The sequence below is a fragment of the Miniopterus schreibersii genome (genome assembly GCF_964146895.1).
Source record: "Miniopterus schreibersii genome assembly, chromosome: 18".
Lineage (NCBI taxonomy): Eukaryota > Metazoa > Chordata > Mammalia > Chiroptera > Miniopteridae > Miniopterus > Miniopterus schreibersii.
Genome location: NC_138121.1, coordinates 22,826,447 through 22,852,377, shown reverse-complemented (window position 1 = coordinate 22,852,377; position 25,931 = coordinate 22,826,447). Strand labels below are relative to the sequence as shown.

At 43.9% G+C, this 25,931-nt stretch overlaps 1 protein-coding gene across 1 annotated transcript in view; it reads left to right on the top strand.

The window, feature by feature from the left end:
- The window catches only part of LOC308547363 (uncharacterized protein), a 645,955-nt gene that overhangs the window by 85,750 nt on the left and 534,274 nt on the right, over window positions 1-25,931 (top strand). The gene's annotated exons all lie outside the window — the stretch shown is intronic.

The following is a 25,931-nucleotide window of genomic DNA, read 5'->3' as shown; positions in this document are numbered from 1 at the left end:
ACATGCATCTCCAATTACACGACAACTTTCTGGAAGACCACTGATGCTCTTCTGGATGACTGACAAATTCTCGTCTATGATTACCTTACCCCCTTACCATTGTGATGTACTCCCTTCCAAACAACATCCTCCTCCCCCACAAATCCTATGAGGTTGTTATTATTTGCCCTATTTTAAAATGATGACCTTGAGATAAGAAAGATTAAGAAATGTTCAAAATTATTTCTCTGTTAGTGTCAGAGCCAAGATTGGAACCTCAGTCTGTGTGTCTTCAGCACACTGTTTCTTTCTGTTCTATCACCCTGATTCCAAAATAAAGAAACTAAAACATTTAATTAGGCATTTAAAACAACTTTTAAACATGACCTTTAAATAACTTTCCTAGTTTCTTCACTATGGGATGTTTACAAAGAGCATTTTCAGCTTCTCAGGAGGAATTCAGAGACTGTGTAGGAGACATTGACTCCATTCATCCACCAGCACAATGGGCCAGAACTCGTTTCCAGGGGGAGAAAAGAGAAGAAGACAAGAATTCAGAAAAGGGGCAGCCACTGAAAGAACTTAAAAACAACACATGCTCATTGTACACATTTTAGGTAAAACAGAAGAGTATAGAAAACAACAAACTCCATAGTTAATACCATGCTAGAATGTGGTGAGCATCTATGATTATTTGTCTGCTGAGTCTCTCATTCTCACATTCCCCCCACTGCCTTAGGGAATCCCATCTTTATTTTTTCTGGTAATTCCTTTGCCTGCTCCAGGTTTATGGTTTCCACAGAAACTTCCATTTTGTTCTATGATTCTTATACGGCTACCAAAGCCCCCTACAGGCCAAAAATGACTTGGGTCCAGGAGGAGCACCTGACCCAAGATAAGCTAATTACAACCCTTCCTTTGGATTTTTAAATATGGGACCAGAAAGAGCATCTGTCTTTCTCCAGTAGTGGAAAGTAAGAGATAAAAAAAAAATATTAAAAAAATACTCAATACTCATATTTCTACAAGGTGGTGAAAATTAGCTTCTAGTGATCAGGAATAAATATGCCTGCCTGGGTTTCATTCCTTGTCTTTCTCTTTACCAGCTGTGTGACATGGGCAAGTCATTTCACCTTTCTGCGAGTGCCTCAGTTTCTCAATCATAAAATGAGATTGTTTTGAGGATTAAATTAGTTAATAAATGTAAAGTGCTTAGATCATTAATGTGCACACAATAAGCTCTATATAAATGTTCATTGCTGCTAGTGATAGCAGCAGGAGTAGCAGTTGTGGCAATCATGGCAGTAGGATATGCAGAAAGGTGCAGACACCAGGGTGGGTGAGGGCATCCTAGTGGCATTCACGTTTCTTGATTCAAGTTTGTTTCTAAGATCTGCTGCAAATTTGTGCTTCCCAGTGCCTGATCTTTCAAACTGTTCTGGGATTCTGTGAGTCAGAAGATTCCATTTTCATCTAATCTAGTTGACTTGAGATTCTTACACTTGCCACCAAGGGTCTAATAACTAAATTTATTGGCACTTAATATGTTTAATATAAATGAGTTAATATACATAATTTAACAAATACTCCTGCTTGCTAATTAAAAGCAATAATGTTTAATATTTTGATATTTTTTGTTTCAGATTTTTATTTTTATAATTATTATTACATAAACTATGATAGATATCATTGAAACCTCTTTTGTAATTCTCACCAGCCTTATTTCCCTTTCCCTCTCCTAAGAGAACACTTGGCAAATATCTTTCACTTCCCTAATTTTATAAATTTACTACATAAGGATGTATCAATAGATAATATATGGTATTAAAATGCATCAGTGGTATATTATGCAAGTGCTCGTTTATACTTCTGCAACTTGTTTTGAAATTCAACCTACTTATTAATCAGGCTCTTTCATTTTGGGTGTTGAATTTTTTATTATTTGAATATAACGTAATTTCATCTATTTCTTTCCCAGTGAACACTTAGGTGTTTTTCTCTTATTCATTTATGTATTTATTTATTTTGTTCTCACAAGCCATTAACACATGTGTTAGTTTCTTCTTGTAAATGTGTATGAGCATTTCTCTGAAGTACGTATGTTAGAGAAATGGGGTTGCTGGTAGGCAAGATTTGGATGTCTTTAACGTTACTAGATGCTGCCAAGTTGCAAAATATACATTTATCAGTAGAGTATGCATTGCCCCTCCAATATTTGATGCTATAACAAAATACCACAAACTGGGTGGCTTATAAACAACAGACATTTATTTCTCACAGTCTTGCACGCCAGAAGCCTGAGGTCAGTGTGCCAGCACGGTCAGCTGAAGGCCATCTTTTGGGTCTCCTCTCTGTATCACTGCAAGAGGTTCCTATCTCAGCTCACCTCTTGCTCACCTACAACCCAACTCCCTCCCGAAGCCAGCATGAAAACATCACTGCCTGATTGGAAATGACCCAGTGTTGTTATGAGAAGTCGTGACATAACTGTTTCAAATGCTCCCTCCTGGAGCTCTTTCTTTAACTTCAGCTGGTTGGTTTTTATGTGGCAATTGGGAGATGGGGTTGCAATGGTATACGCTCTTGTGTCCCCCCACCAAGTAAGTCATTTAAAGTTAAATTTAGGGAAAATTGGGCTTCTCGAGGTCTGCTTATTGATTCTGCACCTTCAGCTCAGGGCAGAATAAAGTTGACAAGGCGGCTCATGGGAACCATTTCTCTGCTTTGAAAGGAGAGTGAGCAGGGTGCTGGCTCCCCAGGAAACTGGGCCCCTGCTGGCCCCTCTTTAAAACACTTCTCAACCCTGTATCCTTTGTTCTAAGCACTCTGGCTGTTTCTGGCTTCCTCACAGCTAAACTACTGAGAAAACAGCAACAACGCAAAACCAAAAACTTAATCTACATCCAACATACCTATACACAATAAATATTTGGGAACAGAAATGCTAGAATTTGGTCAAACTGGTGGGTAAACATGTCTTTGAAATTGTCAGTTCAAGTTCTCTGCTAAGAAAACCTACTTTCACCTCTGTGGACAGTGGAGTTGAAGAAATTCTTTCATGTTCATTTTATCATTTTATGATGTTCTTTTAAAAATGTTCATCCCAATAGCTTTTGGAACTGGAAACAAAATCACTGATTCCTTCTCTACTACACCCCCTCCCCCAGGAGATATCTTCAGCTTTTGGTTTTATTTTACTTTTAATAAAATATTGAATGCCATTTGCTCTAATTATTTCTTATTGAATGTACTCTTTAAGTCCCCTTTTTTCAAATAAAAAGAATAAAACCGACCATGTTGTAGGACAATGGTTCCATCACTACTGATAATACATTTTGTTCTCATTGTAATTGCCCTGGTTTGAACCATGCTTATTTTAGCAGAAAGTGTTCATTATTTTATCAACAACTGGCAGACCCTGCTGGTATTTACTGACTTTTCTTTAACCAAAACAAGGATTATAGCTCCTATCCACAGCTCAGCTGCTAAATCTTTGCTAAGAAATTTGGGAACCCCTTTTGAATGAAACACTGTACAAAGCTTTAAGCACTCTTTGCAACTGAGTTGTATTAAATGATAGACAAAAAAAGCCCTCTGAAGAATTGGTGCTTAATTACAACTTAATTAGCATAATTATGCATGCTAATAGCATCTCAAATGAATAGCAGTTGTCAGGAGGTTGGGACCATCTGTAAGAATGTCGGATTAATACATCATTTTTTATTTCTAACAACGTTGTAACTCTTTCCCTGAAAGTGATTTTCATTAATCAAGTTCATTTTTATTATATAGAAAATTTGGCATTTTTCATTATGGGCCATTATCTGTTTCCCCATGCAGCCCTAATACAACACTAATGAGCCCCCGTGTGGCTGGTCCACACTGACAATGGTGGTACAGGTGTATTATTATAATTGTTACAAACAGCACATTGTACCTCTGGAGGAGCGGAGTTCTAATCTCCCAGCACCCGCGTTTCCACTTGGTACCTCCCCAGGGCCTAGTACAATTTTCAGAGCTTTATGAAAAACATACATGTTTGTGGTTACAAAGAAGCTATTTAAAGAGAAAGAGGCCTGAGATTACCTGTGGCCAGGATGCTGTTTTGCTGAAAATCCCTTTTGTGGAAACAGAAAGCTTGGCGGGGTGTTGGGAAGGGAGGCAGAGAGGAGTCAGCTAGCCTAGCTCTGGGGAGGAGGGAGGCGGCGGCTGCGAATGGTTCTGTTCCGTATAGCATCACTCATTGCTAAACACGGTCATAAAACCACAGGGGGGGATATGTGTCTTCATGGTTCTTAGCCCCAAGAAGCACCCCAAATGGCAATCTCGAAATTCACATCTGGATCCACGCACACATGCTACAGCAGGCCCTGTAAATACTGGAGTCTGTCTCGTCTCTGAGCTGCCTTTACTTTTAACTTGGGCTTTTGATTGGTTTGAGGGTTTATCCATGCTCCAGCTCTGCCCCCCCCCGAAAACCTCTGTGGGCCCTCTTCCCCCATACACATCCACACAAGCCCTCTCTAGTTTATTTTCAGAGAAGCCTCACCTCTCCCTGCACCCACACCCCGACTGAAGCCCAGGCTTTATGCTCAGAACTCCCTGCGGAGGGGCGGGAGGGTCCTTCCAGCTCTTCACCCATTTGCAAGCTCAGGGGGAAGTGTCAGCCTCCTCCACTTCCTGCAAATGCAAAACAGTGGCTACAGCTTTATTCCAAACCTCGGTTCTGGGCGGGGAGAAATAAGCCTCTGGCCACCCAGAAGAGCTCTGTGGTTGAAGTGAGGAAAGAATCCCCTCTTTAGCATCACAAAGTACATGGGGGCTGTGAGGGGACTCTGTGTGGCCAGCAATGCATGCTTATACCTTGTACCCTCAGATGAGAAAAACTGGGTGCTGGAGAGGGGGAGGTCTCACGGCTTTGGTGTGGTCAGAGAGGATGACGCAGGCTGTGGGCATCTCCCCTACTCAGGATCCAGGGTGAAGGTGAGTCTATCAGACACTGAGCTGGTCACACCTGCAGGGATGTGCATTGTATGTGAAACAAGCAGGCCATGGAACAAGGATATTGCATGTGACATTCTTATACTAAAACAATCACTGCTGTTCATGTTTTTTTGTCATTTGCTAAACAACCTTACTCCAGTGCTTGACTACCTGGTCTTGAATCCCTTACAAGCTGTGTGACTCCGGGCAGCTGACTAAACCACTCTGTGCTTTGTCTCACCTGTAAAATGCAGACAGTGCTACCGACTTTGGAAGGTTGTTGGGAGGATTAAAAAGGTCAAGCACCACCCTATCCAGTTTGGCTCAGTGGCTGGAGCATCGGCCTGCAGACTGAAGGGTCTCAGGTTCAATTCCTGTCAAGGGCATGGACCTCAGTTGCAGGTTCAGGTGCTTGTGGGAGGCAACCAATCGATGTGTCTCTCTCACGTAGATGTTTCTCTCTCTCTCTCTCCCCCTTTCATTCTTTCTGCAAAGCAATGGAAAAAATATCCTCTGGTGAGGATTTAAAGAAAAAACAGAAAGGTCAAGCACCTAGAATCATAGCTGGCAATGAGCACTCACGAAGTGATACCTGTTGTCTCCTGGGAGCTGCAAGCCAGTTGGTGGCCTCTGTTCCATTTTCAAGTTTATTTTGTTTCTGATTGCCTGTTTGTCTGTATCTTTGTACTGTTAGACACTGAACATTTTTAAAACCGAAAGGTTTCACAAGCCCTTGAGGCTGGCTGATGTTTGCTAAGGTCCCCAAATCAGGTGTAAATGTCACTTGCGGTTTATGTGTAAAACACGAGAGCAGCTGTTTCTGGCTGGGCCAGTGGGGTCAGAGGTGGGGCAGAGCGGTGGCTCGGAACACAGGCTTTGAAGTTCAAGGGGTGTGGGTTCCCTAGCCCCCCAATTACTAATAGCATGATTTTGCACAGGCTCTTTGAGGTGACCTCCTGTGTCCCCACTGGCAAATGGAGTTATTTATGGTTCCTGCCTCACAGAGCTGCTGGGAAGACCCCCCGAGATATTGTGGATTGCTCAGAGCAGTGCCTGCAGTGCAGACAGATCCCTGAGAGAAGGTCATGGGCCTGGAGCCCTTTCCCACGTCTGCCACGTACTCTCTGTGCGACTCTAGACAAGTTTCTCAAGCTCCGCGCCTTGGCTTCCTCCTCTGTAAATGCGGGTGATGGTAGTGCTGCCACTGCTGGGCGGCTGTCGGATGTGCTGTTGTATGCAGAGCACCCAGGACTCGGGACTGTGCCCAGCACTTCGTTAGCCCTCAGCATGGGCTGCTGTGGATTCCGCTGCTGTGATTCCTCCTCTCCCGCAGACTCTCCCTTGGAGGAGCAAGGCCCTAGTTCTCGCCAGAGTGAACCCCGGGCCGCCCGTCTGTACAGAGCCTGCCTGGCTTACGCCGAGCTGCCACTGGGAGATGCACTGTGTCCACGACAGCTCCAATCAGCCCGGAACAAAAGCGCACCAGGCAGTCCTGCGACAGCCTTTGCTGGGGGAACACGGGGTTCTTCGAAAGGTCACTGGCTGTCTGCTTTTGTTATTTTTTGCTGTTTATGGAATGGTGTGCTTTGTGCTCAGGTATGTGCAGACACACACACACACACAGACAGACACACACACACATACACACGCACCATGACCAATGATCTGTAAGGGCCCAGGTCTGTTCGTCACCCCTTCTGCACCTGCAGGGTCACCTTGAAGAACAGGGATGTGACCGAAAGGAAGACATCTCCCTCCGCACTCAAGAAGGGAGAGTTCTCAAGTCTTCCTGTTGAAAGGGTTGAGAGCAACACTCATTGAAAAAACTCTGAGACCCTTAATAAGCGCCTGCTGTTCACTCCATCATCTGTCGAGGCGGCCATGGATTCTTTTAGCAGACATTTAATGAGTGGTGGTTCTCTGCAAAGGGAGGCAGTTCGTTCAGTGGGGCTCTAAGGGGAATGGGGACGTGGTCCTCCGTGGAGTTTTTGGCTCAGTGGCAGAGATACTATAGGAGTTCTATGGAGGCAGGAGGGAGGGTCAGGGGGGCTGGAGGCACCTGGAAAAAGAAGCCAGGCTGAGGGGGGAATGGAGACTGAGGTTTCTCGAGGCACTGTGATCACTGGGCTGCCTTAAATCCCATCTCTGAGTTTTAAATGTTTATCATGCACAAGCCAGCATGTCTCCTGCTGGGGATTTGTCCACCAGACCTGTGTATGAGACTGTTCATCCAGCATGGATTTGAGAAACAAAAGACTAGAAACCACCAGGGTGTTCATTAATAAGAGAATGGTAAATAAATGATTGTACATCAAAACAATGGTACATTACGAACTTGTGAATAAAGATGAAAATGGATCTCTAGATGGTGTCCCAGAAAGATCCCAAAGCTCTTTTGTTGAGTAAAAAAATACCATTCCCCTTGGTGGAAAGAAAATGGAGATATACATACAGACAGGGCCTGGGTTCAGGAGTGTGATGGAAACTTCCTTTCTTTGTATATACTACTGTTATGTTTTCATTCCCCCCTCATGTGTACATTAATTTTTCAGTTGAAGAAAGATAACAGAAGAGAAACCCCCCCTCTCCAGGGAAGACAGAGAAGGCTGCAGGCCTGGGGTTGGGAATAGGGGCACCGTCATGGTCCTTGAGCCTGAAAGCATCCTTCCAGGTCCCTTCTAGAAAATTCTATACCTTGTCAAATCTGTCACCGGTGGAACCACCTCATTGCTGATTGCCCTATCTCATTTTGCCCCATGGGAATGTGGACGGGGTGTTGGTTGAGTGAAATTTGTACCTGTCTGTCTTGTTCCTGGCACTGAGTAGAAGCAAGCAGGTGAGTTCCTAAAAGAGCCACACCAATTAGAACCAAGAAGCGTCTCTTCTTAAGATCGCCTAAGCAGGAGAAATGAGCGATTCACAATCAGTTTGTGAGAATAACGGTCCTTTCTTGGTTGCCCCCGCTCTGAGCCTGGATCCGGGGAGCGCTGGATTGACTCCTGTGAATTGCCAGGAGGAGCCTGGACTAAAACTAGGAGCCCCAGGCTTCTGTCCCAGCTGGGTCAATGTGTGTGCAGTTTGGGGCCAGTCACCTTCCCTCTCCAGCCTCTCAGTTTCCTCCCTTGTGAAAGGCAGGGTCACTCATCACTGCTGGGACCCTTCAGTTCTGGTATCCCACAGTTTGATGAGATTAATGAAGGAATGAAGGAGAGATGCAGGAGACAATTTTTCCAGCCCATGGATACCAAGATACAACTGCTGACCCTTGCTGATTGGATCTCGCTGCCTAGACCTTTTTTTTTTTTTTTTTTTTTTTTATAATTTAGTTTAAATATTAGGATCATTTAAAAAACAATGTCACAGAATTCAAACAGCCATCTTAGGCTTTTTGCCTCTCTACTGTTTGTTTTGAAGCTCCCCCTCCCACCCCTAGTGTGTGTGACCCATGTGGATATACTTGCTCCAGAGATCCTGCCCCTGGTCTCCCGCCCATGTCAGGTCTGACACTGGCCCTAAGTCCTGCAGAGAAGCATTAACTTCCTTTGGGATCAATGATCTCATTTTCCTTTTCCCACAATGCTCTCTGGCCCCTGTCACCAGGACTCCCAAGGGTTATGATCTTTTAATTCCAAAGCCAAAATGTTTTCTAGCTGGTGCTTCCTAATTATATATAATGTTACAAGAAAGAAAGAGAAAGAAAGAAAGAAAGAAAGAAAGAAAGAAAGAAAGAAAGAAAGAAAGAAAGAAAGAAAGGAAGATACTTTAACATGCTTCTCAGCAAAGAAGGAAGGAGGGATGGGGTGGATGGGAAGTGTCGAGTGCTATTCATTAGAATTCCTATAGAGTAATCAAGTCTTTTCATTTCAAAGGGTGTTATTGACTGGGAATTAATATTAGATCTGATTTTGAAATAAGCCTAATGATGATGACTCCTAGGGTGTATATATATATATTTTTTGTTGTATCTGCATAAAGCCCTTTTCTCAGCTTGGTATATGAAAGTAAAAAATATGAGTTCTGCCCTTGAAATTCTTGTTGGCTTATTTTTGGGCAGAAAAGGTGATTGTCCTCATGGACCACTATTAGGGAGGCTAACTTAATGTCCTTTGAAATGTTGCTTTGGGAATTAAACGGCCTTCTGGTTTCGAGGACCATGGGCTGGCCAGTGCTGGGAGGGCTCGGAAGCACTGGCTGTGTAGAGCCTTTGGGGCTCCCCTGGGAGGCTGACTCTGGATGTGGCGGAGGATCAGCTCAGCATATGTACATGTTCACTTCTGAGCCACAGCATCACCTCTGATATCTTCTGCATCCCCATCACTAGTCACAGGAAGAAGTTAGCAGCACACACACAGCATGGTGTTTTATCCTGTATTCGTTAGTTATTGTTGTGTAACAGGTGATCACAGGATGTGGTGACTTAAAATAGCAAACATTAATTATCTCAGTGTCTGTGGGTGAGGCATTTGTGAGTGACTTAACTAGGTGGTTCCGGCTTAGGATCTCTCTTGACCCTCATTTTCATCCCTTTTTCTTTGCACACAGTTTTCTCTCTTTTGGCAGTGCTCTTGCTCTGCCTTCCTTTATCAAGTGGCAAACTCCTATCCATCTTACAAAACCCTGGTTAAATAACCCATTCCCTTTTATTTTCTCCCTGTCTCTCCCTAGTAATTGACTTCTACCTTTAAGGTCTCATGACATCTGATATCCTTCTATTAAAATGAGATCCTCTGATTTTTTAATGTTTGTGTGCATAATGTCCAGGCCTGAATTGGATAATATGGTAGACAGTAGCCACATGTGGCTATTTCAATATAAATTTAAATTACTTAAAATTAAATAAAGTAGTAAATTCATTTCCTCAGTCACATAAGCCACATTTCAAGTGCTTGTAAGCTGTATGTGGCTGGTGGCTGTTGTATTAGACAGTGTAGGTAGAGAACCTTTCCGTTCTTATAGAAAGTTTCATTGGACGGTGGAGTCCTATCTTCTTCATCCAAAAAACATTTTTTTATGGTTTAAAGTGGCAAGTATTTGACCTGTTCACCTCTGTATTGCTTCGGTCTGACGTGGTGTCTGATTGAATAAACTGGGAAAGTAGTTTCTGAAGGGTTTCAGAAACTTATTTGACATATATTGAGTTCCTACTCTATCAAACACTGAATGTCTGGTCATTGGGACTGAATGAAAAAGAGATAGTGTGTTTGACAGTGTTAATTTTTTGGCTCAATCTCTGCAACACCCTCTTAGGCAGAGGTGGCAACATGACACAGTGGCCACTGGGAAATGTAGCTATACGTCTGCTATGGAGTTCTTTTACTTTTCCAACACTGGTATTATCACAATGTCCTTTTCTGCCAGATGATAAAGTGTTTCCCTTCTTCATCCCCATTAGAGTACAGGTATGATGGGTGGGGCTGCAGCAGCTATTCTGTGTCTATGAGGTGAGAAGTGAATAGACTGACATGATAGAGCAAATGATAGAGAAAGGTGGGGCATAATGCTGTGGAGTCTGCACCAGCCTTGGGCTACATTTCTCCAGGTTTATTGTTGTGTGAAGGAAAAATACATTCCTGTTTTTGAAGGTATTATGGTTGGGTTTTATAGTAGTTGCACACAGATGTAATTCTAACTAACACAGCTAGAATGAGTAGAACCCCCTAATCCCTCCTGATGTAACGATGAAGAGGATTCTTCTCCAAAGCTTAAAGTTTACAACCTCCAGCCACTAGGAACACAGCAACTGAAGGCAGTAATATTTCTGACCAGGTAATCAAGTAAAGAATTAGAGACTGGGCCCACTGGAAGCATTGAAACACAGTTCTGCTCAGGTTTGGCTGGAATGGTGCTCCAGCTGTTTGCTCTGTTCTCAAGACCTTCTAGGAGATTTTGGAGGTAGCATCAGTAAAGCTGCTTCCTGAAGGGCACCCCAGAGCACCTGTACCCATGCTGACCAATGGGACCTGTGAAGCACACCAGCTCTGGACACTGGACAGTCCTCTCTAGTCCAGTGACTCAGGGCCTAGAAATGAGCGGAGATGGTTCTAAGATGACTTTGGCATCTTTCACTTTGCATATTTCTCATATTACACTTTTGACTTAAAGCAGGCCAGAGAAAATACTTTATTCTGGCTAAATGCATTGAAGTTTGTCAATGAGTGAGGATTCCAAATATAATATTGCTCTTATCTTAACCAGATCTCCTGTGCATCATATTTTAATGTGTCAATTAAATATTTAAGTACACTGAAGGAATGCTGCATAGTATGCGTATCATCCAGGGCAATGAAAACACTTGTTGATACTGAATGAAAAGGTGAACTTAACTGTAACTATTGAACTCCATTCTCAGCAACACGCTCTAGTTTGGCCACTGATTTGCAGGACTTTGAACCTTTAATTGGCCCATAACAGCAGAGTGACAGCAAGCTAGATTTCAATCAACATACTCATGATTTGCCAGTATTTTGAGCAATAAATTGCTAGCTAATAAATTTCCCGAAGCTTCCTTTGTAAATGCCAGCTAAAGGCCTAAACGTTCCGTGTAGATTTAATTACACATTTAGTGTTCCTGTAATTTTGAATTAATTACATGCCAAACAGATTTATGTTCTATGTACTTAATAAACCTTGGTAAGTGCCCTTTTAGCAATCAATTGGTATTTAGGGCCCGGTTTGTTTTTAAAAAATAATGGTTCACGTTGCTGGGTCTTGTTGTTCCTTCCATATGTTTGGGTGTTGATAGAATTAGAGGCACCAGATGTTGATACTGAAATGAAAACAGAGTCACTGGTGGATAGCGGGGTTTGGGGCTGTGGGGTGAGGAGAGGAGATGAGCTCATACTTGGACGTCAGAGAGCCGAATCATCAACTTTCATCAGCAGGTTTGGTTTTGGCATTTGTCTCAGACCCTGATGTGGTGGAGAGCAGATGCTGTCCTGTGGGAGCAGAGATGGACTGCAGGGTGGGGGTGCAATGTTCTTACTATTTCCAGGTGGTTGGTACCCTGAGGGCCGCTAGGGATTTCGCTTTGTTATTTTTTTTTAAGGTGCAGCTTCTTATTGTATTCTTTCTCAGGACAATCTTGTTTCCAGGCTCACTGGCAATCTTGATTATATTTATCTCCAGAATTTGCTCAATGCCCAGCACTGCGCTAAATATTTATGAGTCGAATTTCGATGTTTTCTGATTTCTGATGACAGTCCTCTGTGATGGGGGGAGCGGGGTGAGGGGAAGCATTTATGTTTAGTGGATGAGGAAACTGAGGTCCAGAGAAGCAAGGGCACTTTCCCAGGTAACGGTGTGAGTAGATAACAGGATACACGCAGGTGTCTGTTATTCTTAACTAATGTTCTATTTTTGTGTTTTTTTAACCTCATGTCTTAGTCTGCTCAGGCTGCTATAACAATTTACTATAGACTGAGGGCAGGGGAGGGGGGAGGCGGGCTTAACTGACAGACATTAATTTCTTACAGTTCTGGAGGCTAGAAGGCTGAGATCAGGGAGTCAGCATGGTTAGTTAGGTTGTGGTGAGAGCTCTCCTCCTGGCTTGCAAATGACCACCTTCTCTCTGTGTGCTCACGTGGTGGAGACACACACACATACACACACACATACACACACACACAGAGAGCAGGTTCTCTAGTATCTCTTCTTATGAGGGCACTGATCCCATCATGGGGCCCCACCCTCATGATCTCCTCTAAGCCTAATGTCCTCCCCGAGGCCTCATTTCCAGACACCGTCACACTGGGGATTAGGGCTGTAACGTACGTTTTTGGTGGTGGTGGGAGTCATAATTCAGTCCACAGCGCCTCTTGAAATGGCTGAAGATAACTCAGATTGGGAGGAAAACCCCAGGATCCATGACCTCTGGACTCTCAGGCACCCTGCTAGCAAGCGTTTCACGGTGCCGCAGAGCCAGCCGCTCTCAGTGAAGAAACAGCGGGCGCGTTTCCTAAGAGCCTCCAGGGGAAAGCCTCCTCCAGAGCAGGACTGGGAGAGGCAGGCTCTGCCCTCTGACGGGCAGATAAAAGTCGAGGGGCTGGGGAATGCGGAGGCAGGTCGGGGTGACGAGACAGGGACAGCAATGAAATGAAAAAGCAGTTCCTGGGGGTGGGATCGGAGTTCAACATAAAACAGTCACGTAGGTTCTCCCCCGCAGCGCCAACGCCTGATTTCCCTTGTTGTCAGGGGTCGGGAGGCCGGTTTACAAGCGCGGGGACAAGGGCTGCTGCGCCATCTAGACAGCCTTTCTCCGCCTCGGGCGGGTCGTTCAGGCAGATTGTGTGCCCCTGAGATGCTGCTCTGCCGCCTGCGGAAAATGCATGAAGCAGCAGCTCCTGCCTCTGACCGCCCCCCCTCTGATGGCAGGTTCAAAGTTGAGCTGTGTTAAATAAAGGGAGAAACTTGCCGTTTTTGCCTGCGTTCCCTCTTTATCTGGGACCGTCCTCGGGCCTGTGAAATTAAGCAGCAGCGGAGCAGGCGGCCGTCATTATTGCTACCTAATTGACTACGTATCCCGAGCGAAGCAAAGGTAGTTACAGAACAGTAAAGGTAATTATCATTTATTAATGGCGGTTACAGAGCACAGCAGAGCAATTTAGAAATTGAATTTTTAAATTGCACAGCTTTCTATTTCTGTTTTTAAAGGCAGGAGGCAGATATAGGGAATAGAGCCTGTGACCTTTAGCTGGTGACATGGTGCATGTTTTCAGAGATTGTTGCAATGAATTCTTCATTAGGTCACCTTTCTGATGCACCTTGTCCCTTCCAACGAAAGCTGCACCATGTGCTAATTCTCTCTGATTTGGGTGAATGGATATAGCGACTATTAGTGCCTGGATGTGGCCATAATGTGCATTTTATCTGCACACATATGTGCGTCTTCAATCATGTAAGGGTATATGTAGAAATGCATGAAAGGAGACATAAGAAAAATCCAGGGGAAGGCCAGGGAAGTGCGAGCTAACCTCATGAGACTTTTTCCCCCCTAAGCCTGCCATTGGAACTGGTCCTGGAATGGAAAGGGAGAGATTGCTGAAAAATAAGGGAAAGGATCACTCAGAGCAGAACTGTTTTATCAGAAGATGGCTGAGCCTCTGCTGCCTTTCCAAGGCATTTTTATCTTTAATAAAAGAATGTTTAAGTTGACACCACCGATTACCTACAATCACATAATTTGTGACAGGCTGAATGAGTTTCTTCAACTCCTTCAGGGTGCAAAAGCTCCTTTCTAACCCTTGGAATGAATAAGTGGACTAATAAGGTAACATCTGTGAGTCTGAAACCATTTTGGCTCTTTCCATTCATTCGTGTTGTTGGCACACACCTCGGCAGTTGTGAGAGACCTTGTTACTCCCATGATTTCACAACTCACGAGACTCTCATTAATTTATATTCCAAGTCACACTTTCACCGACAGGGCACCTCATGAGCCGAGCCAGGAGTAGAGGTGACCTCCGGGGGTTATTGTTCAACCTCCCTGTTTCGCTTGTGTTGGTTTGTTTTTATTGCCACGTGACTTAGATGGTTCTCCCCAAACCTGCTACGCTTGACGGAACTGCTTGAAAGGCACAAAGCTGAGGGCAGTGCCTCCTCTCACCCCGCCAGAGTGGTTATTCACAGCTATTTGTAGGCAGCGCAAACCATTTAGCTATTTCACCCCCCTTCCCCAAACACCCTTTCTTTACCCTGATGTTTGGGACCCAGGAAGGTTTGATGTTTTTTACAGATGTCGCCTCATGCATGATAAATACAATGGGCGATCGCACAGCTGGAATCCCCGCACACCCTCTGCTCAGCGAAGATTCCCTCCTGTCAGCTCCTCCCCTCCGCTATGAAATCTGCAATGAGCCCTTCCCTTTCTGTGTTTCCATTAATTTTGCCTTCAACACATCTGATTTCGATTGCAGGGTCTCTGGGTAGAGCCCTGATTAGCTTTTCTCTTGGAGTCGGTCCTTACATTGCTTGCAAAACGAGTGCAAATCATGAAAACGCTCCTAAACAAAATCCACTCGCTGGAAATGGAGTGGGGAGAGAGTACTGCGGTGGGGTGATGCATATTTGAACACTCGCTGAGTTGGAAGTCGTTTGCCAGAGATTCTGCATAAACAGTGGAGATTGTCGGGACTTATCTTCCTGGCGGTATTTCTGCTAAGAACTATTGGGCAGGCCATATCTGGAAGATTCCGCCTCTCTCAAAAAAAAAAAAAAAAAAAAAAAAAAGACAGAAAATCCATCATTTCTCTGAGGCATCCCACTTCCAACTTCCTAGCCCACTCAGCAGGGACTTGGAATTTGTGGCCCCAATCACAGCTTTTGTGCCTTTTTATATAACGGCCCTCTGCGGAGGGACAGGATGAGTGACAATTTTCTGCATTGTGTCTGAGTGCCACGACTGGGTCAATAGTACATCCCTTAGAATAGGAAAAATAGCTTATGGATGAAAACAAAACCATCATTTAAAATCCCCACACAGTCGCCCCCACCAGCCCTGGATGGGGCTGACATTTGGGAGCGCTGGGCTTGGTGAGAACAGTGCTGAGCGCGCACTCTGCTAGCATCCTCGAGTCAAGGGAACCTGACCCTCCTCCCCCTCGCCTCCATTCCAGCCAAACTTCCTGCACTGGTTATAAATATTTAAAGCTACAGTCAACAAAGTTTAAAGACAGGGAAGTAAGGAAACCTAATCTTGTCTGCAATGCCTTCTGTGTCCTATGCCCTGCACCCTCTATCCTTCAGGATAAGGTCAATGGCACAGGGCTCAGAAGGAACAGGATCTGAACCATTGGAGCAGGCTCCTTCCCTGAGGAAATCTGTTCCCTCACTAGTGGCACAGACGTTTCATCTTCGACATTCAGTCTGCTGAGTATTGGCTGTAGAAAGTTTGCTGGAAATAGAGATTTTTGAAGCAGCTGGCTTTTGTAGGTCCCTGTTTTGGATAATTTCAGTTCAGCAGGCACAGTATGAGCACTCAGGCTCTGCCAAGCTCTGTGCTGGACTTGGGGGATGCAGAACTTAAAAGGCACAAACCCTCTCCTCTAAGAATTCACATTTATAGTACAAGGTGATATATGCTCCAAATGGGGCATTGGGAGGCTTACTGAGATATGTACAAAGTACTGTTGGGCCTTAAAGGACTGATTCATTCGTTCAACCAACAGATATAAGCACCTACTATGAGCTAGGCATTGGGCCAACCATGAGTCAAGGGTGAAGCCAAGATGAGAGTGGGGAGAAAGCTTCACATAAGGGGCCAACTTTGTTAGACCTTGAAAGATGGATAGAAGTTTTGCAGGTTAAAAAAAGTGGATGATTGGGGAGAGGACTTCTTGGAAAAGAGAAGTCAAAGGCAAAGGTGTACAAGTGGCCAGCATGACCAAGGAATGAGCATAAACCCTATGAGGAGTTTCTCCAAGTAGATGGCTACTTTACAGTTAAGAACCTGCAGACCAAGGAAAACACTGGACCTTATCAAAGCTGGAAACTCTGGTCCAGGGTTGGTCACTCAGGGAATGAGGTGTGTTTTTAAAAATTATTCCACCCAGAGGGAACCCCTTCTGCTAATCCTTACAAATACCCTGGTTATTATTCATCATCTTACGCAAACATTCAGCTCTGTTGCATCCCCAGCCCACGGTAGAAGTCCTTGGGTGGGAGAGAAGGAATTGCCTTTTGTCTTACATTTGCTTCAGAGCTGACTTTGCTCACCTGATTGTCCAGACAAGTGGTGCACGGATTCTCCTGGCAGGGCGGATGGGGTCTGCATTCTTCAGGAGCGAGGCCCAGGAGTGAAAGTTGTGTAGGCCCTGCTCTGTGTTGGCAACAATGGATGCAACTGCAAGATAGTGCATTGTAGATGCCTTCTTGTTGGATACTGTTGGTGAGGGGCAGATTTCGTAGTGGGAGTAAACCCTGACCCAGAAGTCAGTCCCTCGCTGGGGTGGGCAGCTCACTGTCATGAATAGAACTGTCCTAATACAGGGAAAGCCCCAAGCTGTAATTTTTAAAGACCCCCTTTTTCAGCTGCAACAAAACTTGTTGAATAACATTAAACACTTTTTTTAAATTTTTTAAATTTTTTATGAATGCCATGTGAAGTTGCTTTTGAAAATAATTGTGTGTTGTTGTTTTTTTTTAGTATTACTTTTTTGGTGAAAATCTATAATTCTTCACTCAGTCTAAGCCCTTTATAGTTTTCAAAGTGTTGTCATATATGTATTCTTTACAAGATCTTCTTTACATCAGGGGCAGAGATTTTATTTTATTTTTAAATTATGTCTTTATTGATTTCAGAGAGAGGAAGGGAGAGGGAGAGAGAGAGAAACATAGATGATGAGAGTCATTGATCGGCTGCCTCCTGCATGCCCCCGACTGGGGATTGAGCCCACAACCCGGGCATGTGCCCTGACTGGGACTCGAACCACGATTTCCTGGATCCTAGGTCAACACTCAACCGCTAAGCCATGGCGGCCGGGCAGGGGCAGGGATTCTTAAGCCCATTACATGGGTGAGAAGACACAAAGTCAGAAAGATTCCAGGACTTACGGTTACACGTGACTGACTTTGTTTCTGTTTTAACTAGTGTGGTTTCTCAGAGGTGTGTGGTGGCTCACAGGGTCTGTAACAGATTCTTTAGGTATTTGAATCCTGATCTGGAATCCTGATGCAAAATTTGATCGGATACCTTGCCTGAGGTTATAGAGTTGAGAGGACTTCATTTGCTGCTGAGTAGCTGTGGCTTTGAAGGTCACATTTGTAAGTTGAAGCAAGTGAATGACCTGGGTCCCAGAAGCTCTGAGGTGGCTCTGTGATTGTGCCCACAATAAGACACACCACTGCCTTCTGTCCTACAGCATGGCGTGTTGGGTCAGTTCCTTGGCTCAACAACAGTCCCTCTCCTGTGATGGTGAAGGACTCACACATACCAGAACTCTCAAAAGGAAAAAAATGGGGGACCCTGCCATTTGAAGGTGATCAAATAGCCGAGTTGACTTTGTTGCTGTGATTTAGTTTCATCCTTTGAAGTCACCTGTAGTGACTGAATACAGCCTGAAAGAGGCTCCCTGTGTCTCTCTGGAAATTGGCATTTTTGATTGGCGGCAGTGTAAGGGCCCAGGTGGGCCCTTATTGCCAACACAAAGGTCCTCATAAGAGGGAAGCAGAGAGATTTCACAGACACACAAAGAAGGGAATGGAAAGATGGAGATGGAATAGAGATTTGAATATACTGGCCTTGGAAATTGGGGTGATGTGGCCACAAGCCAAGAAACGCCAGCAGCCAACCAAAAGAAGCTGAAAGAGGCAAGAAACAGATTCTTCCTTGGAGCCTCCAGAAGGAACCAGCCCTCCTGACACCTTCATTTCAGCCAGTGAGGCTGATTTTGGACTTCTGGCTTCCAGAATTGTCGGAGAATAAATTTTGTTGTTTGGGGTAATTTGTTACAACAGCCACATGGAACTCATACACATCTTTATGGTGTCATTGAGAAGATTAAATAAGATAATGCATATAAGACATTTTGTATAGTAAACTCTCAACAAGTATTAGCTTTGATTATTTTATTTTGAAGCTGGGAGAAAGATTTGCACAGGACAGTAAAAATGATTAAGGGGGTCAAAAGGGTGGATGTCAAATTCTGGCTGGGTCACTATCTCTTGCAAGCCAAGCTTGTTCTTGTTTTCCTCCCTTGGCAAAAGGAGGCCACTATGTCCTGCCCTGCTCTCCTCCCCTGAGTTGTGAGGATCAAATGAGTTAATGAACATGAAAGTGCTTTGCAAGTCACCCATGTAAACTGTGAAGCCGTGGTTACAAAGACCGGGACCAAACTGCAGTGACCTCGCCGAGGGCTGGTGGAAGCTTTGTTCCCTTGGTGCTGTGAGGTGAGGTCATCTTTTTCGGCTTTTGTTCCTGCCTTTCTGAGCTCATTGCTGGTTTTCTCCTAATCCTGGCCCCTTATGCCCCAAATGGAGGTTCAGATGACAAGGCTTTGACAGTTGCAGCCAGCTGTGAGCCTCCCATGGGGCACATTTCTTCTTGTTTCTATTTCTAAGAGGCACAAAGATAAATACAAACAAAAACCAAAATATGCTAATCTTAAAAATGATTTATGATGCTCACCATAGAGATTAGGTCAGTGGATTCCAATTTAACTTTACTAGGAGTTTGAGATGTTTTCAATGTATTTTCAAGCCAGAGACCCATGAGACCCAGCAACGGGTGTCAACCTAGATGGAACAAGTCAACCTTTGTCAAATGCTTGAAAGAGGTGAATTCATCAGTAAAAGATACCCAGATTGCCCGGAAATGTGCTATTTTAGCCTGAGTGGGCAAAGGACAACACACAGGATGAAAACATGCCACCTCTGCCTATGTTTTGCTTTATCTTTTACTGGTATTTCTAGTAAAATCTTCACATTCCCTAAGATGGCCAAAGGTATATGTTGTGAAGATGGCTGGTTGCTGAAGGACGTGACCGATTCCTTCAGTTCATTTATTCCGATCTGCTCATTTACTGGAAAAATATGGACCCCATTCATATGTCAGCCTTCTTTTAACAAATATGTATTGAAAACCCACTATGTTCTAGGCACAGTGCTAGGTCCTGGGGTATGCCACTCAGCACAATGCACATGAGCATCTGGAGTTTATCATTGAATGAAGGTGATGTTAACCAAATAGTGACAGGGCATTGACAAATGGCAACAAACGAGCACCCAGTAGTGGGAGTGTCTCCAATAGAGACTTCTCTAGGTGGGGACATTCAGAGATCAACTGAACCAAAAGGAAGGGGAACACATTAGATGCAGAGAGAATAGTGTGTGCAAAGGCCCCAAAGTGGGACAAAACACATATAGGAGGAACCAGGAGGAAGCCAGTGTGGTAGTGTGGCAGAAAGCCAAGGAAAGAGGAGTTTGGGGTGAGGCTGAAGGAGTAGTAGGGGCCAAAATGGGGGTCTTGTTGAGCTTGTACTGTTTGGGAAAGGAGGAATTACCTCACCAGTCTCACTCTTCTGGAGGTGCTTGGAGAGTCCTCACCTGTGCGCTCCCCAGGCCTGTCCAGTGTCTGTGCTGATCTTGACCAAGGCAGGGCCATTAGAAAGTTTTACCTCAAAGGCAGGTGCTCTGTAGCTCATAGTGCAGCTGAACCTGGAATGTGGAGCCTGGAGAGCATACCTGCCAAGCCCTTTCTAGGTCTCCTTTTGGTCTAGTTCATACACAAGGGTTTTGCCTCCATTTCCCTGCCGGTCTAGATCTCTATTCTGAACTCAGCATGTCTTGCTCTGACCTTGAACTCCCCTCTCTCTCTAGTTTTCCCATTCACTCAACAAATATTTATTGAACATTTATCATGTGCCAACCACTGGGGATGTTGTGTTGACTGAAAGAAGGCCTGTTCCCTGCTCTAGAGAAGGTTCTAGTCCAGCTCGGCGGGGAGGGCAGTGGCTTGGATTCTCCCCCATCAGATATTGCTTTCTACTCTGCCCATTGTCCAAACCTCCTGCTCTCACCCTCCATGGATTGCCTGCTGCCCACCTTCCATTTTCACAGGAGCTTGGAGAGGGGCCAGACTGTGGACCATTTGCAAGGGTGACAATGGTCCTACCCATTATGGTCCAGGGTTAGTTCTCAGTTTCGTCCCTGCTCTATTCTCTTGCCTCTTGGCTGCTTAGCCCCAGTTTCAGACACCAAAAGTATTTGGCCAAGACCTACCACCCTGCGCTGTGACTTCAGGTGCCCAGAAAGGCTGTGTTTTTTGTCATTTTCCTCCGGGTACAAGTCTTCTGAAGGTAGCCTAAGCACCTTCGAACAGCAGCGTATTCCCACTCGTCAGCAGTTAATGAACTGTTCCTGGGGATGGTTAATGCCCTGTGAAATCAGTCATTAATTGCAGAAACAACTGATTTCAGAGAGATCGCGGCAATTATGAGCCGTTTATGATGGCAGAAGCATAGCAAAACGCACTGCCACGCTGCCCCTTTTCCACCAGGGAAGGAACCTGCGCCGCGACTTCGGAGTTGTCTTCTCACCGGGAGTGGTCATGGGCTGCTGAGCTCCCTGCCACCACACTGTGAGAGCCCTGGCTCTAGAAACCGAAAGTTAGCAATGTACTCCTCGGGAAATGAAAAGTTCACCTGCAAAGGGCCGGCTGAAGGAGGCAGCATCGGATAATAGATAAAGCTGCTCTCGGGGAGGTGGCCTCTCCTGGGCTGGTGGCTTCTGAGCTGCAGTCCGGGGAACTGTTGAGGGTCAGCGAAGGCTCTCCCGGTGGTCTCTGTCTGGCGTCTGAAAGTGGTGATTCTGAGACCTATTCCTCACCCTCGTGGTTTCTGGGGGGATTTTAAAATAAGCTAGCCCTTGGTGGTGCATCCAAGGCTTGATCATTCGTTTGTTCTTTTTATAATACAAGTTTCCCTCCTGGCAGTCAGAAACCAGTCAATTAATAGGAACATTAGTAGTCATGTTAATAGCCTTTCTCTGAGCTGCCCCTAACAACACTGGTAACAATTTCAGCTTTCTGCCTTCACGTCTCCCAGCTGTTCCTGGAGCCCCAGAGAATATCTTGTGTTAACTCTTGAAGGAGTCTCGAGAGACCACTGTCCTGCTCTTGGTACATCTTAGTCTCTGGTCCCATGTTCACAGGCATTGAGTCTGCATCAGGCCCTATACTCTATACTGTCCAAAGAGAACGGCAACCATAAAAGTTTCTGAAGCAGACTAGCAGTACTGTTATTCTGTTTCCCAAATATCAGCTCGGTCATGATTGACTAACAATGCCGGGGTATGCTCACAGCAAGGTGGAGTCTAATATTGAAATATCGGAATGGTCCTATATGATCAACAGGATTAGCAAAATACAGTTTTGTACATCAATAAGGTGGGATCCTATGCAGCATTTAATATGATTATTAAAATCTATGCTTATGGACACTGGAAAAAAATGCCCATGGTAAATTATTGAGTGGGAAAAAGCAGGCAGCCAAATACGCATGACCCCAGTTACAGAAGTTGAGCACCCGTGTCGGGGTGTGCATATGGAAGTGAATGCTATTTATTGACACGCCCCAACGTTAACCGGCTACTCTGCGAGATTGAAGGCGACTTTTAAATTCCTCCTGGCTAGTGTCTGAAGTTTTTGCACTGACTATGTCTTGATTTTCTAACAAGAAAAATTTTTTTTTTTTTTTTTAATGTTTGAAACCTGCTCTATTTTATTTGTTGTAATGAAATGAAATCTTAGGATTTCCTAAAGCTTTTACATTACTTGCCTTTATTGGCCAACTTAAGGCAGAATACTATTAGATAAATAAAAAATTAAATTTAGAGAATAAAATCTCCAAGGAATTTTTGGATTAGCTGTGTAAGTTGAAAAGTAAGTGACATGCATATTTTATGGATTATATTATAAATATCAACTGAGCAGTGTAAGACAGAGTAGAGACTGGGGGTTCTGACTTAAGGCAAAGGTATAGATAGAGAATTGGTAGCAACAGCCAAATAAAAGTAATATTCTTGCAATAATGGTGAGTGCAGATGATATATGTGTGTGCTGTGGCCACAAAAGTGATTCTTGGACAAATAAGTGTGAGAATTTGTGGCATGACTACAATTTTCACTTTTCCTTTAATTTTGATTTTTCTTCTATTTGTGCATAATTCCAAATTCGGCTGTGCTTTCCTCTTATAATCTTCTGCCCTATCTCTAAATGTTGAAGAACATATACTTGGCCCCCTGGCTGAGAACTGGCTGTCATAAGTATCCAAAAAAAAAGACTGTCATGCCCATGTCTCCTGAAATGAGGGCTTTTTCTTGTTTAAACATCATTGCAATCAAACTTTATTCTATTTTATTTTTAAATTTTATTATTTTATTTTATTTTAGTTAATTCTCACCTGAGGATGTATTTTTCCCACTGATTTTTAGAGAGAGTGGAAGGGAGAGAGGGATGGGGAAAGAGAGGGGGAGAGAGGGAGAGAGAGGGGGAGAAACATCAATGGGAGAGACACATTAATTGGTTGCCTCATGAATGTGCCCTGACCTGGGCTGGGGATCAAACCTACAACCCAGGTACGGGCCCTTGACCAGGAATCAAACCCACGACCCTTCAGTGTAAGGACCGACATTCTAACCACTGAGCCACACAGGCCAGGGCCAAACCTTATTTTAAAATACTGCAGCACAGTAGGAATTTTAGCCAGTGGTGTTTGCAAATCCCATGCAAGAAGTTGTTTCTTTAATAGAATTTGATGCAGAGTGCAAAACCTGAGGCCTGAAATTTGTATTGTGACTCCAGGTTTTGTCTAAGTTATGGAGCAGCTGGAAGGAGGGAGTAAGAATTCTTCTGAACAAGTTAAACAAAATTAAATGTTTTTGAAAAGGTATCTTTGCAGCTGAATATAAAGAACAACAACAAAAACAACAACAAACATACATTTGAAAGTGGCTTTGTAATCATGGCCAGAGGAGAATTTTGAAAAATATTCTACAGCATAATACTCATCAATAGCATTCTATTAATGGTCGAACAAAGACAGTGTTTCTTCCACAAATCCCGCTTCTTGTCAGAAGTTCTCTAGCTTTGGGAAGATATTTTACAAATAAAAACAATAAAGTGAAATCAATGCAAGACATATTCTGATTGGAAGTATAGGTCCTGCTAATAAAAATGTTGCAAGACCCAGGTCAGAAATAGAAAAACCAGGGTACCCTCCAAATTGTCCCTTGTTAGTGTGTTTCCTTTATCAGTGATGCAGCCAGTGTGTTCTTTATTATCTGCACTCGTGCAGCTTTAAAAGAAGCCCCTTCACTGTTTCATGTATCTATATTTTGTTTCTCAAGCAAGACTTCAGGCTACTGAGGGCAAGGACCAAACCATTTGCTCTGTTTCTCTATGTTTCCCACTACTTTGGCTGTTAGAACTGGGGATGTGACAGGCACTTCATAATTATTTATTCACTGGGCAAGAAAGAGTTGGAATCAGAAAAGAATAGGTTTTATACAATTTGCCAACCCCAGTTGGTTGACAATAGCTTCTTGGAGCCCCTAGTTAAGAAAGATTCTGAGGCTCCATAGAAAGAATATTGTGGTTGATGGGTAATGCCTGCCAAGGGTACCAAGGTGGTAGTACCTATGCTGTGTTCAGAGTCTGTCCCTGAATTAGCCAACCCCAGAGCCACCTTTGACATAAACACATCTCATTATTTAAGCCACTTTCAATAGATTTTTCTTATATACAGCTAAAGGGTTCTTATATTATACAATCTCCTAAATTATACAACTCTAAAAATTCAACAGAAACTTGTTTTGGGCTCCTAACTTATGATTTCCCTCCATTTAGGAATTAGTATTTTTGTTTTTAAATATCTTTATTGATTTCAGAGAGAGGAAGGGAGAGGGAGAGAGACAGAAACATCAGTGATGAGAGTCATTGATTGGCTGCCTCTTGCACACTCCTACTGGGGATCGAGCCCACAACCTGGGCATGTGCCCTGACCCGGAAACGAACCATGATCTCCTGGATCCCAGGTCGACGCTCAACTGCTGAGCCGTGCTTGCTGGGAGGAATTAGTGTGTTTTAATGAAACACCACATAATATTTAGGGTTGGAAAAGTTCTCAAATATTGATTATCCCATTTACTAGTTAAGTAACTTCTGTGTAAGTTTTCTTAAAGCTCTTCAAGCCTCTGTTTTCTCATTTATAAAAATGGGACACTGTATATCTCCCAGAATTATTGTGAGAATTAAGTAAGATAACTCAATCATGTGAACATGGCTAGCACATATATAGCACATAGTAGGTGCACAACTCATCCAGGTTCCTTTCCTCCTCTGACATTCCTGGGGAAGTGTAACCTCAGCCACTTCGTAAAAATACCCTTTTTGTTTCGTCACCTGAGCTCTGTCCCAGCATCTCTTCACAGAAAGCTCTAGAAACTCTGGAGGAAGGGAGTGGGCAGGCTTTCCTTTTGGATTGATGGATTTCTTTGTGAAATTGTCTGGTGGTCCTGGCATCGCATCCCTCTGGCTCTGGTGCAGCTAAAAGGAAATCTAACCAGGAAAATAAATTCGATGCAAACTGATATACATTTTGGAAACCACTTGAGAGTAGATGATTTACACTTTGGGAGACTTTGATCTTGTTTTATTACTGGGGTTCCTGAGAACTTAAAGAGAGATGACTTGTTCCTGGGCCAAAGAAACCCCAACATTTAAGTTAAAATTTAAATCTTTCCTGTGTTTGCTCTGTCAGACCCATAGGGCTGTGTCAGAAGAAATGTGAGCAATGTGACATTGTTTTATATTAAATTTTTTTTTTTTTTTTTTGGTCAGAAAGAGCCTATTGACTTTTTTTCCTGCAATTTTGTTAGTTTGTCACTAGGATGTTCTCTAATGTAAAAGAAATAGCTGAAGATGTAGGGAGAATGACTTTGGCCAAAAAGAACATTTCATTGGCCAAAGTAAGCTACATGGCCAAGCACAGTCAAGGGGTAGGGGATTATGTTCCTCCCTCTCCCTCTTCCTCCGCCCTTCTTCCTCCCCTGCCTCTTCTCTCTGTGAGCAATTCGAGGGGGGAAAGCCATGTTTTATTAACCTCTCTCCACATGCCACCTTGTAGGTACCTGATACATGTTGACTTAACAAAGACCATAAGGGAGTTTGCACTGAGCTCCTCTAAGCGTGTGTGCTCAGCATGGACACACACACACACACACACACACACACACACACACACAGTTTGAAGACACTGGGCACTCTACTTATGAATAATAATATTAAAACCCTCTGCCTTGTCAAACAAACATTTTCTCTTTTATGCCATCATTTGCTCAAAGGCGGATCCCGAATGTTCATTCAAATGTTTCTTCTCCCCTGATTACCTTGAACAAAGCTCTCCATTTGGGAATCGTCGTGGGTTTCCTTGTCACTCTCCAGCTCCGGCTTATACAGAAATGGATCATTTGTTGAGGCA